Source organism: Borostomias antarcticus (assembly GCF_949987555.1).
Source record: "Borostomias antarcticus genome assembly, chromosome: 1".
Classification (NCBI taxonomy): domain Eukaryota; kingdom Metazoa; phylum Chordata; class Actinopteri; order Stomiiformes; family Stomiidae; genus Borostomias; species Borostomias antarcticus.
The window spans coordinates 2,141,368-2,148,318 of record NC_140234.1 but is presented as its reverse complement, the minus strand read 5'-3'; positions in this window follow the sequence as shown (position 1 = coordinate 2,148,318).

Sequence of the window (6,951 nt, the reverse complement as noted above, 5' to 3'; positions counted from 1 at the left end):
TGCTTCTAGTGTCTGCAGATCACTTTCAAGTAATAATAAAGAAATAATATCTAGTTATGCCCACGAATACGCTCTGATCTCATATTCATGACGATAGCAGCCAGCTGCTACAGATCACATCTGTCAACAAACATCCCAAACACACCCCCCTTAACCAATCACAGCCCAGACACACCCCCCTTTACCAATCACAGACAAACACACCCCCCTTAACCAATCACAGCCCAAACACACACCCCTTAACCAATCACAGCCCAAACACACACCCCTTAACCAATCACAGCCCAAACACACCCCTTTACCAATCACAGCCCAAACACACCCCCCTTGACCAATCACAGCCCAAACACACACCCCTTTACCAATCACAGCCCAAACACACACCCCTTAACCAATCACAGCCCAAGACACACACCCCTTAACCAATCACAGCCCAAACACACACCCCTTAACCAATCACAGCCCAATACACACCCCTTTACCAATCACAGCCCAGACACACACCCCTTAACCAATCACAGCCCAAACACACACCCCTTAACCAATCACAGCCCAAACACACACCCCTTAACCAATCACAGCCCAAACACACACCCCTTAACCAATCACAGCCCAAACACACACCCCTTAACCAATCACAGCCCAGACACACACCGCTTAACCAATCACAGCCCAAACACACACCCCTTAACCAATCACAGCCCAAACACACACCCCTTAACCAATCACAGCCCAGACACACCCCCGTTAACCAATCACAGCCCAAACACACACCCTTTACCAATCACAGCCCAAACACACACCCCTTGACCAATCACAGCCCAAACACACACCCCTTAACCAATCACAGCCCAGACACACCCCTTAACCAATCACAGCCCAAACACGCCCCCCCGACGTTCAAGGTCAATCAAAGATAACAATGTACAGAGCAGTAACAAGTCAGAACACAATCATATTTGTGTTATCTCTCGTCGTCGCATTTGTTTGCTGTTGTCTCAGGTGTTGTTGGGGCGCATATTGATGACATCGTTAGGGAATAGCTTCCCTATCCTGTCATTTAATACAGGCAGTCATGAATCAAGTTATTTGTGTGCATACAGCCCAGTGATCTGTGCATACAGGTAAGTGCATAAATAAACTACAGGGGCTTGTGCTCAGAGAGTGCAGACCTCCGCCCCTAACCCCCCCCCCCCCCCCCCCTCTACCTTTCCTCCCACCTCCCACCACCACCTCTCATGTGCTGTGCTCTCCTACTGGCGTTTGAATTGGTTACTGTAGCACCACCTGTAGTTTCCTCTTTCTGCTTGGCAACCTCTCCAATTTCCAGAGCATTGCTAGTTTTGTGAAGACTTCCCATCACATTCATTACCAGCCAAGCAGAGCAGTAGTGGAGGGAGGAGTGGGCTGGTTCAGAGTCTGCAGACAGTAGTTTACAAGATGTACATTTGAGATGGGAGTTATACAGCCAATGACATGTTAAATCTATAGTCTATAGGTGAGATATAGTTATCTATGAAGTCAATCATTTTAATGTGCCGACACTTTATTTTCATCCACCTGAAAGTGTCGTTTACTTTGAATGCTTAAAGTTTACATTATCGTTTAAATGCAAGTTGAGACACTAGCCTATATAACAGGTGTCACTGTGTTGCTTGGCAGTATTGCCTTTACGCTCACTTGCCCATGCTGGGTTCCATCTTGGCTGTACAGAAATCTTCACACTAACAGATAGTATACATAAAGCATTAAACATGGTACTTTAGCGGACTCTATTGAGGTAGCCTACAGAATGCATCGCTTCAACCATCCACACGAATGAGAAATATAACGTTATGGTGCATCCATTAGTCTCGGGAGGTGCGAGTGGGAACTGGCAATGGTCACTCCTGAGGTGAGCGCTCCAGTTGCAACAGCTGATCTCGTTACCAACAGCTAACTAGTAGCTCTAGCCTTTGTTGATAACAATGTACTAAGTGGTATTGTGCGCACAAAACACCATAATCAGCAATAGCTTAGCAGCTTGTTTGTCGCTCTCTACACTGCAGCCAGTAGTCTCGTCAGGCGCAAGGCGAAATTTAAATATTGCACTCTCGTGGTTTATTGCTTAAATAACAGCTAGGGGGCGTTGTTAGGCACGACGCGAAGCGGAGTAAAACCCCCCTAGCTGTTATAAAATCACTATAACACACCGCCTACAGTGGTTTATTGCTTTTATACAACGGTTACTACATCTATTAGTGTAAAATAAACACACAGCAATGTAAAATATTAACATTTATTCAAAACGAAGCATCATTCCCTCAATTCCGCCGCGCAAAATAGTTCCCCTAACAAACGGGTTGCCAAGCAACAACAACAACTACAATGCATTGGATCAAATGGGAGGCGCATTAATACTGAAAATGGAATGATATGCGGTCCCAGGTGTGTGTTACAAAGTATTTTAACACGGCTTCCAGCCAATCAGAATCAAGACGCAGAACTAACCGTTGTATAACAGGACTTCACTCACACCACGCTGCTTCAGTAGCCTGTCCTCCCTGTAGCCCTCACCCTCCCAATGAGGGGGAACCATGATGTTTTTGTAAATCACAGAACGAGGAAGCTAGCGAGCAGCATGCCGCTGCTGTACGCCACAGGTAGACACGGCGGAATCTCATATCACAACAGAATAGCTTTTATGTTTTATGTTTTTGCGCGGCCACCAAAAAACGCATCATTCATTTCTAATGTGCCATTCTGTTGACAGACGAATGATGAAAATGGATGAAAATGGCGTCTGTGAGTGCCGTGATTCGTGAAAACGTCATCATGAGAAGGATGCTAAGCCTCTCAGTGTCCCTGGATGTCCCAGGCTGGGGACACGGTACCTCGTCTCTCCGCTACCCTTGGCTCTGCCCTTGTACTGGCTTCCTCAATTTCAAGTCTAGAGCTACACATCCTCACTGATCTGCTGATAAAAAAGTTTCAATCTCTCGTTTCACACATACTTAGCTCCTACTTGCCTAGTGACACGCACACACACACACACACACACTCTCTCTCTCTTTCTCTCTCTCTCTCTCTCTCACACACACACACACACACACACTCTCTCTCTCTCTCTCTCTCTCTCTCACACACACACACACACACACACACACTCTCTCTCTCTCTCTCTCTCTCTCTCTCTCTCTCACACACACACACACACACACACACACACTCTCTCTCTCTCACACGCACACACACACTCTCTCTCTCTCCCACACACACACACACACACACCCCTCCACCCCATGCAGGGGTAGTGGATAGGTACTCTACAGGTGATGCCTGGCGGTGATCCAGAGGTGTGCGCTGCTACGCTCTGTCCTGATGGCTATCTGTGGAATTGGCTCTGGGAGCGCTTGGCAGGGTCTGATTCAGGCCTGATCCACTCAAACAGGAGCCAGCGGCAAATCATCCATCAAGAGACGCGCTGTGTTGTTAGAGGAAGGAGAGGAGAGAGAGAGAGCGGGAGAGAGCGATGGACAGAGATAGAGAGAGATGAGAAATGGGGGTAGATAGAGAGACGGAGAACGATGAGAGAGCTGCGAATGATGGAGAGAGAGAGAGAGAGAGAGAGAGAGGAGAGAAATGAGAAGAGGATGAGGGACAAAGAGGCTGGGGAAGAGAGATCGAGTGAAGCGAAAGAGAGAGGGAGAGAGAGAGAGAGTGAGAGAGAGAGAGGGAGAGAGAGAGAGTGAGAGAGAGAGAGAGAGAGAGAGAGAGAGAGAGAGAGAGAGAGAAATGAGAAGAGGATGAGGGACAAAGAGGCTGAGGGAGAGAGATCGAGTGAAGCGAAAGAGAGAGAGAGAGAGAGAGAGAGAGAGAGAGAGAGAGGGGGGAAGTGAGAGATAAAGAAAGATATATCTGTTCCGTCTCTGCCTCCACATGGCCCTCCTCAGGAGTCTCCTCCTCGGGGCCTCCCTGTCCGGGGGCGCTGTGTGCCTGACCTCTGACCCCGATTCCCATCTCTGGTCAACTCGCTGGTCACCAATCACTGACCAGGGAGGTCAAGGTACTCCCGTTCCTCCTCGGCTATAAGCCCGGTCTTCACTCCGGTCATCGCCAGTTCGTGCCGTAACCGTTGCAGTAACTACCCGTGTCTCCACTCTTAGTGTGTTCCTAATGTTCCTCATCACTGGGGTGCCTATGACCTATGACCTATGACCTATGACCTACCTGGGGATGATTCCGGAAAGCGCGTTTAGTGGAAACGTTCAGTTCAATTCAATTCAATTTAATTCAATTCAATTCAATCTCAGGGTTCGCAAACTCAGAGTTTTCACTAAACTTATTTTCTGGTATCACCCCCAGGTCTCTCCTTCTGCCTCAGGACCGTCTCCCTGGACCCTGCTGGTCTCTCTCCAGCTCTCCCATGGGGTCCCTCTGTCCTGCTGGTCTCTCTCCAGCTCTCCCACGGGGTCCCTCTGTCCTGCTGGTCTCTCTCCAGCTCTCCCATGGGGTCCCTCTGTCCTGCTGGTCTCCCTCCAGCTCTCCCATGGGGTCCCTCTGTCCTGCTGATCTCTCTCCAGCTCTCCCATGGGGTCCCTCTGTCCTGCTGGTCTCTCTCCAGCTCTCCCATGGGGTCCCTCTGTCCTGCTGGTCTCTCTCCAGCTCTCTCTGCCTGTTTCCCAGGGATCGTTCATGACTGACCCACTGGGCTCGAACTCACCCAGCGTCTCTGAGTTCTGCATTTGGGTTCAAACGACAACAGCTCCTAAAAATATCAGTCCAGTTGAATGAACCTGGCGTCTGAACTCAGGGTCCTCACTCCGTCTGAGGTGACCCCGCTATAAGAGACACTCCGTCTGAGGTGACCCCGCTATAAGAGACAGCAGGGTCCTCACTCCGTCTGAGGTGACCCCGCTATAAGAGACAGCAGGGTCCTCACTCCGTCTGAGGTGACCCCGCTATAAGAGACAGACTCCGTCTGAGGTGACCCCACTATAAGAGACAGCAGGTCCTCACTCCGTCTGAGGTGACCCCGCTATAAGAGACACACAGGGTCCTCACTCCGTCTGAGGTGACCCCGCTATAAGAGACACTCCGTCTGAGGTGACCCTGCTATAAGAGACACACAGGGTCCTCACTCCGTCTGAGGTGACCCCGCTATAAGAGACACTCCGTCTGAGGTGACCCCGCTATAAGAGACACTCCGTCTGAGGTGACCCTGCTATAAGAGACAGCAGGTCCCCACTCCGTCTGAGGTGACCCCGCTATAAGAGACAGCATGTCCTCACTCCGTCTGAGGTGACCCCGCTATAAGAGACAGCATGTCCTCACTCCGTCTGAGGTGACCCCGCTATAAGAGACACACAGGGTCCTCCCTCCGTCTGAGGTGACCCCGCTATAAGAGACAGCAGGTCCTCACTCCGTCTGAGGTGACCCCGCTATAAGAGACACACAGGGTCCTCCCTCCGTCTGAGGTGACCCCGCTATAAGAGACAGCATGTCCTCACTCCGTCTGAGGTGACCCCGCTATAAGAGACACACAGGGTCCTCCCTCCGTCTGAGGTGACCCCGCTATAAGAGACAGCAGGTCCTCACTCCGTCTGAGGTGACCCCGCTATAAGAGACACACAGGGTCCTCCCTCCGTCTGAGGTGACCCCGCTATAAGAGACAGCATGTCCTCACTCCGTCTGAGGTGACCCCGCTATAAGAGACAGCAGGGTCCTCACTCCGTCTGAGGTGACCCCGCTATAAGAGACAGCAGGTCCTCACTCCGTCTGAGGTGACCCCGCTATAAGGGACAGCAGGGTCCTCACTCCGTCTGAGGTGACCCCGCTATAAGAGACACTCCGTCTGAGGTGACCCCGCTATAAGAGACAGCATGTCCTCACTCCGTCTGAGGTGACCCCGCTATAAGAGACACTCCGTCTGAGGTGACCCCGCTATAAGAGACAGACTCCGTCTGAGGTGACCCCGCTATAAGAGACACCCTGGTCCTCACTCCGTCTGAGGTGACCCCGCTATAAGAGACACACAGGGTCCTCACTCCGTCTGAGGTGACCCCGCTATAAGAGACACACAGGGTCCTCACTCCGTCTGAGGTGACCCCGCTATAAGAGACAGCAGGTCCTCACTCCGTCTGAGGTGACCCCGCTATAAGAGACAGCAGGTCCTCACTCCGTCTGAGGTGACCCCGCTATAAGAGACATGGGGTCCTCACTCCGTCTGAGGTGACCCTGCTATAAGAGACACTCCGTCTGAGGTGACCCCACTATAAGAGACAGCATGTCCTCACTCCGTCTGAGGTGACCCCGCTATAAGAGACAGCAGGGTCCTCCCTCCGTCTGAGGTGACCCCACTATAAGAGACAGACTCCGTCTGAGGTGACCCCGCTATAAGAGACAGCATGTCCTCACTCCGTCTGAGGTGACCCCGCTATAAGAGACAGCAGGTCCTCACTCCGTCTGAGGTGACCCCGCTATAAGAGACACTCCGTCTGAGGTGACCCCGCTATAAGAGACAGCATGTCCTCACTCCGTCTGAGGTGACCCCGCTATAAGAGACACTCCGTCTGAGGTGACCCCGCTATAAGAGACAGCAGGGTCCCCACTCCGTCTGAGGTGACCCCGCTATAAGAGACAGCAGGGTCCTCACTCCGTCTGAGGTGACCCCGCTATAAGAGAGACTCCGTCTGAGGTGACCCCGCTATAAGAGAGACTCCGTCTGAGGTGACCCCGCTATAAGAGACAGCAGGGTCCTCACTCCGTCTGAGGTGACCCTGCTAGAAGAGACACACAGGGTCCTCACTCCGTCTGAGGTGACCCCTCTATAAGAGACACACAGGGTCCTCACTCCGTCTGAGGTGACCCCGCTATAAGAGACAGCAGTGTCCTCACTCCGTCTGAGGTGACCCCGCTATAAGAGACACAGGGTCCTCACTCCGTCTGAGGTGACCCCGCTATAAGAGACAC